A 9,821-nucleotide genomic window follows, 5' to 3' on the forward strand; every position below is an offset into this window, starting at 1 on the left:
GGATTTCAAAGGAAATAATGGGGGAAAAAGGTAAAAATTAAAGTGGCCTAGTATAACCAAATGTCAAACTTGATCATAAAGTAATGATTATTAAAATGATTAGATACTTAACTAAATATAAAAAGATGAGCAGAACAATCCAATCCAACAAATATTTATCATCTACTATGTACAAAATCTTGGGATACACATATTAAACCAAGAATAGTCCCATTGCCAAGGAGCCAACTTCTACTTATAAGACCAGAAAAGCAAGACCAAGAAATAAGTGAAAACACACACACACACACACACACACACACACACACACACACACACACACACACAGACATTAGATAAATCCATTAACACAAACTGTTGGGGGAAGATTCCCCTATTCAGCAAGATTTGGTGAAAGTGGAAAGGAGTTTAAAGGAAAATATGTTTATACCAGAATATTATGCCATTAAATTACAATGAGCACCAAACAAATAAGTGATTTAAATAAAAAGGTCATATCTAAAAAAAATTAGAGGAGCATAAAAGGTGGTATCTTGCAAGTAAAATTCAAAATTAAGCAGTTGATGAATAATTAACTCAAAGTAGCTGATGTTTAGCTTAATCAAAGCATAGTTTTGGGGGCAGCTAGGTGATGCATGGGCCCAGGAGTCAGGAGGACTTGAGTTCAAATCGGGCCTCAGACACTTGACATTTACTAGCTGTGTGAGCCAGGGCAAGTCACTTAACCCCACTGCCTAGTCAAAAAAAAAAAAAGACTCCCCTCAAAGCATAGCTTTATTACTTCTGGCCAAAAGGGAGAGAACACATAAGCACAGAGAATATACTGATGAAATTTTTCTTTTAGCACAAGACTAAATATTTTTATACTTTTGAAAGGAAAAAAAGAATCAAACAAAGGTGTTAGACCAGATTAATAAGGGTACAGAGTCAGGAGATTAATGAGTGAAGAAAAGTAGACAGAATAATGGAGATAAGCAAAACAGAATCACTGAGTTTCAATAGCTTCAATAGGAGAGGATAAATTGTTGAGATGTTCTGACAAAAAGGCTAATTCTACCAAGTAGTACAAGTGCTTCTATTATTCTGTTAAAAAAAAAAAAACAACAACCAGCTTTTCCATGGTAAAGTCTATTTACATAGCCCTAGGATACCAATATCTAATTTACCCATAGCCCTTTGCAGCAATGCCAAACTTCTAGATCAAAGACAGAGAAAAAGTTACCATATATACCAAAAATACTAATAGAAGCCATTTTTGTGGTAGCAAAAAATTGGAAATCAAAGTCAGTTTTTATCAGTTGGGGAATGGCTGAATAAATTGTGGTATGTGAATGTACTAAGATATTATTGTGCTATAGGAAATGACAAATATGGGGAGGTCAAAGAGACACAGGAAGGTTTGTATGACCTGACATAAACCAAAAAATGTAAAATCTGGAGGATGACATACATAATAGCTACAATAATATAATGTAGTGAAAACACTAAAAGACTGCTCAAAGATAGTTAAAGGCAATGATTGAGGTGGATTTCAGAGGACAAGTGATAAAATGTACCACCCTCATCATGGCAGAGAAGTGGGGGACTAAAGGTGTTAAAGATGCCTCCACTGTAAGACATGGTCATTACAGGTAGCCCACAGATAGAGCACAGGGCCTAGAATGCAGAAGAGCTCAAATATGGCTTCAGGAACTTACAAGTTCTATGGCCTTGGGTAAGTCACTTACCTTCTATTTGCCTCAGTTTCCTCATCTGTAAAATGGGAGGATGGTAATAATAGCAACCCTACCTCGCAGGGTTGTTGTCAAGATCAAATGAGGTAATACTTGTAAATCATTCAGCACAGTTCCAGGAACATAGTAGGCACTATATAAATGTTAATTATTATTGTATCAGTCGATTTTGCATCACTGTTTTCTTTGTGCCAAGGGACAGGGGCAGATATGAGAAAATGTGTAGGTTTAAAAACAAAAGACATCAATAAAAATTAAGAAAGAAAGTGAATAGACACTTTAAATTCCATGGCAAAAGGAACTAGAGCAGTAAAGTATTGGACTGGGAATAAGATCTGAGTTCAAATCTTGCCCCAGGATTATTAACTCATTAACTGCATGACCCGGGAAAGTCACTTGACCTGTCTCAGGCTCAGTATCCTCATCTCTAAAATGGGAATAATAATAGCATCTATCTCACAGGGTTGTTGTGAGGACCACATGAAATAACATATGTACAACACTTTGCAAATATTAAAATGCCAAATAAATGCCAGCTACTATTAGAGATAGCAAGGTGTGATAGATATCCAGGTAATGGATAGAGCACTTTGACCTGGAGACAGGAAGACAACCGTTCAAATTTAGCCTCGAACACTTATTCATTACATGACCCGGGGCCAGTCTAACTTCTGTCTCAGTTTTCTGATCTATAAAATGGGGGTAATAATAGTACCTTCCTCCTAGGGTTGCTGTGAGGGTAAAAGGAGATATCATCTGTAAAATACTTTGTGAACCTTAAAGTACTGTATAAATTCTAGCTATTTATATTGAAAGAACCCATCTCTTGAAAGTGCTTACCTTGCTCTGCATCAGAGACACTACTCAACTTTTTCATATTTTGAAAGTTTTCCAGATACTTCCTCTGGTAACTGTTATTCCTTTTATACCACAATATTATAACTTTGTTTTTAAGAGCAGGAGTCAAGAATCTATAGTCAAAGATGCTAACCTGGACCAGTTTCCATTGGCACAGAGAATAATCATTGCTGCCACGGCCCCTTGCCTGTCACTTACAAAATGCACCATATCCTGCCACCTCATCCTGTGTGAGAGTCACTGCACACTGCCCACTCTGTCTACCCAGAATGAGAGAAGAACATGTGTCTCCAACTTGCCTTCGAACTTCTCTGTAGATTTTGAGCCCTGGTTGAAAAAGCTAAGGCAATGTAGAAAATGCCAGAGTGTCAAGCTGGGCATTTAGGAGGAAAACAACCTCCTCTGGGAGGATAAGCAAATTTACTGATTCATAAGGTGTGGGAAATAGGAGCCTCAAGAATTGGTAAGAAAAGCTTCTCTTTGCTTTGTGTTATCTATCTTCGGTCATTCTTTCTATATTCAAAACCTCCAACCATGCAGTTGTTATGACAGCACTACCACAGGTGTTTTTATCTTTCAAAAGAGAAGCTCTCCCCCACTTAGAGAAGTGAAAAATGGAGAGCCCAAGTATTATGGGGATTTATCCTCTCTTCTGAACTCTTTTCTCCCAGAAGGAAAAGAACTTTAGAGAGAAAAAAGTAAGTACTCAGTTCCAGTAATAGAACTGAAACAAAGATGGAGAATTTATTTCCACTTAGGACTGGAGCACAACTTAAGGGAATCCAGAAAAGCTGTTAGGACTTTGAAAAATTCACCATGAATGAGCTGTCTCATGAGCTAACCTTGGAAAAGTTTAAGCCGAGGCTGGGAAGGTTAGAGTGGGCATTGCTCTATTATTCGACCTGAGGCATGGAGAGTGGAATGGGTAGTTACAGGATCAATGTCAGAGATTTAGAACTGTCAGGGACCTCAGAGACACTCTATTCCAGTAGTGGAGAACCTGTGTCCTTGAGGCCTTTTTAGGTCCTCAAGTGTGGCCCTCTGACTGAATCCAAACTTGATAGAACAAATCCCCTTAATAAGTAAAACTTAGACTCAGTCAAAAGGCCACATCCAAGGAACTAGAAGGCCACATGTGGCCTGGAGGCCACATGTTCCCTACCCCTGCCTTATCCAGTCTTCTCATTTTGTAGGCAAAGATACTAAGGCTCAAGGAGGCTGAGTGACTTTTCCAAAGTCACTGTATCGTCATCAGAACGAGAAACCACATGATATGAGAGAAAATCAGAAAAAGCATTTGAACATGGGTCTTCTGACTCCAGGGACAGTGGTACAACGGATAGAGTGCTGGGCTTGGAATTAACAAGACTCATCTTCCTGATTTCAGATCTAGGCTCAGACATTTACTAGCTGTGTGCCCCTGGGCAAGTCACTTAATTCTGTTTTCCCCAGTTTCCTCATCTGTTAAATGAACTGGAGAAGGAAATGTCAAACTGCTCCACTATCTTTGCCAAGAAAACCCCAAATGGGGTCACAAAGAGTCAGACCTGATGGAAAACAACAATAACCTCTGACTACAGAGGTAGTGCTCTTTTCATTGTATTGACTACTAAGCTGCCTTGCAATTCTTTCATTCTGTGGTTTTATGAACCAGCGTGGGCAAAGCATTAATTTGGACATGCAATTCAAGGAAAAGCAAGACAATAAGGCCTAAATTTGTCCTTCTGCTCACACCCACTTCCTCATTCATCTAACAATACCCCCTCACCCCCGATCAAATTGTGATGTGGATTAGTCTTCACAGAAAACAGAACTCTTATGTCCTTTCAACAAGTCAGAAAAATAATAATGCCTAATTTTAAAAGATAAAATTTTTCTCTTTTAAAAAACCCTGGTTGCTAGAACCTATGCCTTATGATTCAGGCTGATTTGTAAATCATAATGATCAAAATGTTCTAATGATTTCATATTTTGAAAAGGTAAAATGAACTAAAGCCTGATATAATACTATGGTCATACATGCAGCATCACCAATGTGGCTAATGCAATAAATGGTGCAAAGCAAGGCCCAGGTCTTCATCTAGTGATCATTCCAAATAGAAATGACAAGAAGAAAAAGATGTAAATATAGCACCATGGGGAAGATAAAGACATATTAGTATTGTTGTGCTCTAAGCAGTACCCTAAGGACATAGGGACAGCTCCAGCGTCCTCTCTCCCCCCTAGACTATGGGTGGGGAACCTTCAGCCTCAAGGCCACATATGGCCTTCTAGGTGCTTGGGTGTGGCCTTTTGACTGAGTCCAAGTTTTACAGAACAAATCTTTTTATTAAGGGGATTTGCTCTGTGACATTTGAATTCAGTCAAAGGGCTGCACTTGAAGACCTAGAAGGCCACATGTGGCCTTGAGGCTGCAGATGTCCCACCCCGGCTTACACTGTTCTGCTCACCACAGAATTTTCTCATTCAGTCATTGTCCACAACTCTTCATGGCCTCATTTTGGAGTTTTCTCAGCAAAGATACTGAAGTGGTTTGCCATTTTTTTCTCCAGCTCATTTTACAGATGAGGAAACTGAGGCAAACAGGGTTAAGTGACTTGCCCAGAGTTACACAGCTAGTATGTGTCTCAGTCCAGATTTGAACTCATGAAGATGAGTCTTGCTAATTCCAAGCGCAGTGTGCTATCCACTGTGCCACCCAGATGCCCACTCACTACATAAAGACACTACATAATTTGCTGTGTAACCTTGAGCAAATCCTTTTTCTACCTGCCTCACCTCAGGATTTAGCTTCTTCATTTGTAGAATAAGAAGACCATGCTAGAACTAAGGTTTCTTCCAATCTAACATTCTCTGATTCTATATATTGTTTTTGCTTTTCCTATTCGGAAATGGCTATGATTCATATTTTATCTGACTATGGATTAACAACCTGAAGGGTCTGAACTTCCCACACAGTATACAAACACTATCCTACCAAATCACATAGTCCATTGAAGACATGATAGAAATAATGTCAATTTTGCCCACAGGGTGGGCCCGAACTGAAGGATGAAAAAGGACATCAAGCCAATATCAGACACCATCAAAATACTCTACAATCAAAGAAACAAGTGACTTTTTATTGTTCTCTTTCATGCCTTTCCACTGTTTAGTTTAGCGTAAATGATGCCAGTAAGAATAGGTAAAGACCAAGGCTAATGAAACAAATAGGGCACCTGGCTGGCTCAGTGGATAGAATGCCGGGCCAGGAGTCAGGAAGACTCATCTTCCTCAGTTCAAATCTGGCCTCAGACGCAAGGAAATGGCAGACTACTCCAGTATCTTTGCCAAGAAAACACAAAATGAGGTCGCAAAGAGTCAGACACAACTGAGATAACTGAGCAACAATGACAAAATGAATAGATGAAGGGAAAGCTCATGAAAGAGGATATAGTGTGGCCCTGGCAAAAAGTCACCACAGAGGGATGCCCTAATACATGCCAAGAGAAAAGAATGGAAGAAAAGCATAGGGTCAAAGAAGGATGAAATATGAGACTTCCCTCTCAAAGCATCTGCTCTTAAAAACTGGCACATTTGGTCATTTCAAAGCACCACCAACCTCAACCAATTGAACCTTTCCTTGTGACAAAAGAAAATAATTATGAAAAAAAAATCTGATACAGAGACCATGTCTGACAATGGGTACAATATTCTGTCCTAGTCTCTCACCTCTCTGCCAGGAGGAGGGAGGTCCATTTCAGTAAATGGGCTTCTGGATATGTATGTACACATGTATATATACACATATACACATATAAAATATATTCACACATATGTGTATATGTATATATGCATGTATGTATACACATGTTGTATTGTGTCTGTACATATACACATATGTATATATTTTTATGTATGCATGTCTATAATAGAAGACATGTGTATATACCTATATTTTTAAAATTACTCACAACTTGACTTCCTTTTAGTGATCTTATCATTTACATTGTCTTAGTCATTCCATATTTTGAAAGGTAATATGGCAGAATGGATAAAAAGCCATATTTGGAGTCAGGAAGACCTGGATTTAGGTCTTATATTTGAGACTGAGCAGTTAGTCAAAACACTTAATTTCTCAGTGCTTCTGCCACTCTGGAAGATGATAAACTTCAGAGTGCGTATCAATCTGCCTAAGTATAGGGCATTTTCTCACCAGAAGTTCCTTATACCAATGAAATCACAGGTGTAGTCCAGAAAGAAAAAAAAAGTCACTATGTATATTGTCTTCTTGGTTCTGGTTATTTCATTCTGCCTGAGTTCACATAGGTCCTCTCTTGTTTCTCGGAATTCCTCATAATTGTGATTTCTTAATGCATAATGATATTCTATTCCATTCATATACTGTAATTTTTTCATCCATTTCCTGATTGATAAGCATCCATTGTTTCCCGTTCTTTGCTACCACAAAGAGGGCTACCATGAATATTTAGATCTATTTTGAACCTTATTTTCTGGAGTAAATGCCCTGTAATAGAATCTCTGGATCACAGATGAATAGTGCGGCCACTTTTTTTCTGAACTGATAACCAGAACCATTGAACAACTTCACAATTCATCCAACAGTATATGTATGTCCGTCTCCCACAGCTCCTCCAACATTAACTATTCCCATTTTTATTTCCCATAATGTCAGTTTAGAGTTGCTAGAAAAACAACTCCCTGACACTCTAGCAACAAATGAATGAATGAATGAGAAAACATTTATTAAGTGTTTACTTTGTGTAAAGTCCTGTGCACATTTTAGGGCTACAAATACAAAAGTGAGATAGTCTCTGTCTTTAAGGAGATAGATCACATTCTAACAGGCAAAGGCAAACCATGTAGGAGGATTCAGCTTTGGGGTAGATAATAATAGTAATTATTATGATGATGATAACTAACATTTTATAGTACCTACTATGTGCCAGGCACTAAGCTAAGTACTTTACAAATAGTATCTCAACTGATCCTCACAACAACCCTGGGAGATAGGTGCTGTTATTATCCCTATTTTAAAAATGAGGAAATTATCAGAGGTTAAGTGAATTGACCAAGGTTACACAGTTAATAAGTGTCTGAGGCTGGATTTCAACTCAGGTCTTCACAGACCTGGCATGGTAAAGTCCTCTGGTCTAGATGGCAAGTTATCTGGTTTGGCTGCTGTGGAGAGGAAGAAATAAGGCTGATGTACAAACACTTCATTATTATCATTTCAATTGCTAAAACCCTGTTTCTGATGTTGAATCACTAAAATGACTTTGGTGATGAAGACTTTCTTTCCCAGGTTTTCAGTAGTGATAGATGCTAAAAGGAAGAGGGTACAGCAGCAGGAGAGGAAGCTTTCAGGCTATGTCTCCACTGAGTTTGTCCCCAGATGATAAATGGGGGCAGGGCAGGACAGGGAGCATGGGAGAGGGTAGAGTGAAGGCTGGGCCAGTGTCCTTGGAGGCACTGCTACTCACAGCACTGTTGGGTGATGGTGGTGATTTCATGCTCCTTCTGAATGCCTCCTTCTGTTTCTGTCTTGGGGTGCCTTGCTATTGCTTTGTAAAGAAATGCAGCTTTATAGTACAGCCGTATGTGGTTGGAATCTCCCCAGGAAAAAAACAAAAGATTTTGAGGATACTAAAGAAGTAATCCCTTAATCATCAGACCCGCAGTCTGAATAATTCATGGTAGCTGCAGAGGGCAAAGTATAGGTCTTTGGCTTGCCCACATGTGGATGAAACCTTTGATGCTTGTCACCCATGAGGTCATGTGCAGGATCCTGTTTTCCCCAGAGGCTGGTATTGTCCAGCAACTCACCCTTCTCTGTTTAGAACATCATGTCCTTTCCTCCAGAAACTTGACATTATCCAGGAAAATTCCTTCTCCTCCATTCTAGAGACAGGCTTTGGCAACTCAGGATACATCTCCATTCAAAGCTAGAGTTCAGAAATTGGTGGGTATAGACTACTGGCTGGTTCCCTTTTCCACAGCTGTCATCCCTGAGGCTGAGCAGCTATATGCCATCACTTCTCCAAAGCTAAGGCCAAGAACTCAGGGATCAGGAGCTTTCCCAAGCTCTGTGGGTAGGAGGCCCCAACCTGACTCTTGATGTTACTTCTCTGGCCTTTTGATGTGCCTTTTACCCAAGGCCCCCTACCCTCTCCCATGCCCCCTGTCCTGCCCTGCCCCCATTTACCATGAGTTCATTCTGTGCTGGGTTTCATAGGGAAGATATGAGAGACAACATTCCCAGCCTCAAAAGGTTTATTATTTTACTGAAAGCCAACCTGCGCACGTATGAAACACTTAACAACAAAGTCAGTAATACTTAAATACCCCCTCAAAAGAGATACATGTAATAATTTTTTATAGGAGGTTGCATAAGGAAGAGATCAATGTGGACTGAAATAATACGGAGAAACTTCAAGGAGGAAATGGTTTTTAGCCTAGACTCTCAAGGATGGGTAGTATGAGAAAGAAAAAAAAGTGAGAAGAATATGAAACTCTGGCTTGGGGGAATGAGCCAAGGCTTAGAGACAAGAGTAAACAATGTATGTGGTTCTAATCAAGTCACTAACCTGCTCCAATATATTCAATGGTTCCTTAGGAACTACCTAAAAAATACAAACTCCCCAGCCTGCCATTCAAGATGAAACATGCCAGAGATCATCTAAATCCAAGTCCCTCATTTTACATTTGAGGAAACTGAGGCCCAGAAAGTTTCAACAAGTCACTCTGTGTGATTGTTACCCTATCACATGGATAGGAAGAGGTAGGGTCTTCATGTTCAGTATGAAATTCTCTTCAGGGTTCAACTGTCCAGGCCCCTCTCAAGCTGTACCAAGTACCAAAGGGGGCAATATCCTGGTACATGCAGGCCACCAGTTATGTCATCCCATTATCAGTAGAACTGGGCTCTTAGGAGAAAGACAACATGCTTCAATGGAACTGTATGATGTTGAACAAATCTCCTAACCTCTCTAGGTTTCAGTTTTCTCCTTCATAAAAAGGAAAAGGTTGGATTAGGGCCATTTCTCAGATCACTTACCTTGCCAAAATTCTATTATTTCAGAACTATGGCTCAATGAAAAGAGCAGTGGTTCTGGGGAAGGACTGTTGCTGTTGTTTGTTGTTGTTGCTCTAGACTTACATTAAAATCCTGGCTGTACCACTCTCTACTTGTATGACCTTGAACAAATCACTTAATCTCTTTGCTTGTCA

Source organism: Phascolarctos cinereus, unplaced genomic scaffold (genome assembly GCF_003287225.1).
Source record: "Phascolarctos cinereus isolate Bilbo 61053 unplaced genomic scaffold, phaCin_HiC Scaffold_5;HRSCAF=322, whole genome shotgun sequence".
NCBI classification, from domain to species: domain Eukaryota; kingdom Metazoa; phylum Chordata; class Mammalia; order Diprotodontia; family Phascolarctidae; genus Phascolarctos; species Phascolarctos cinereus.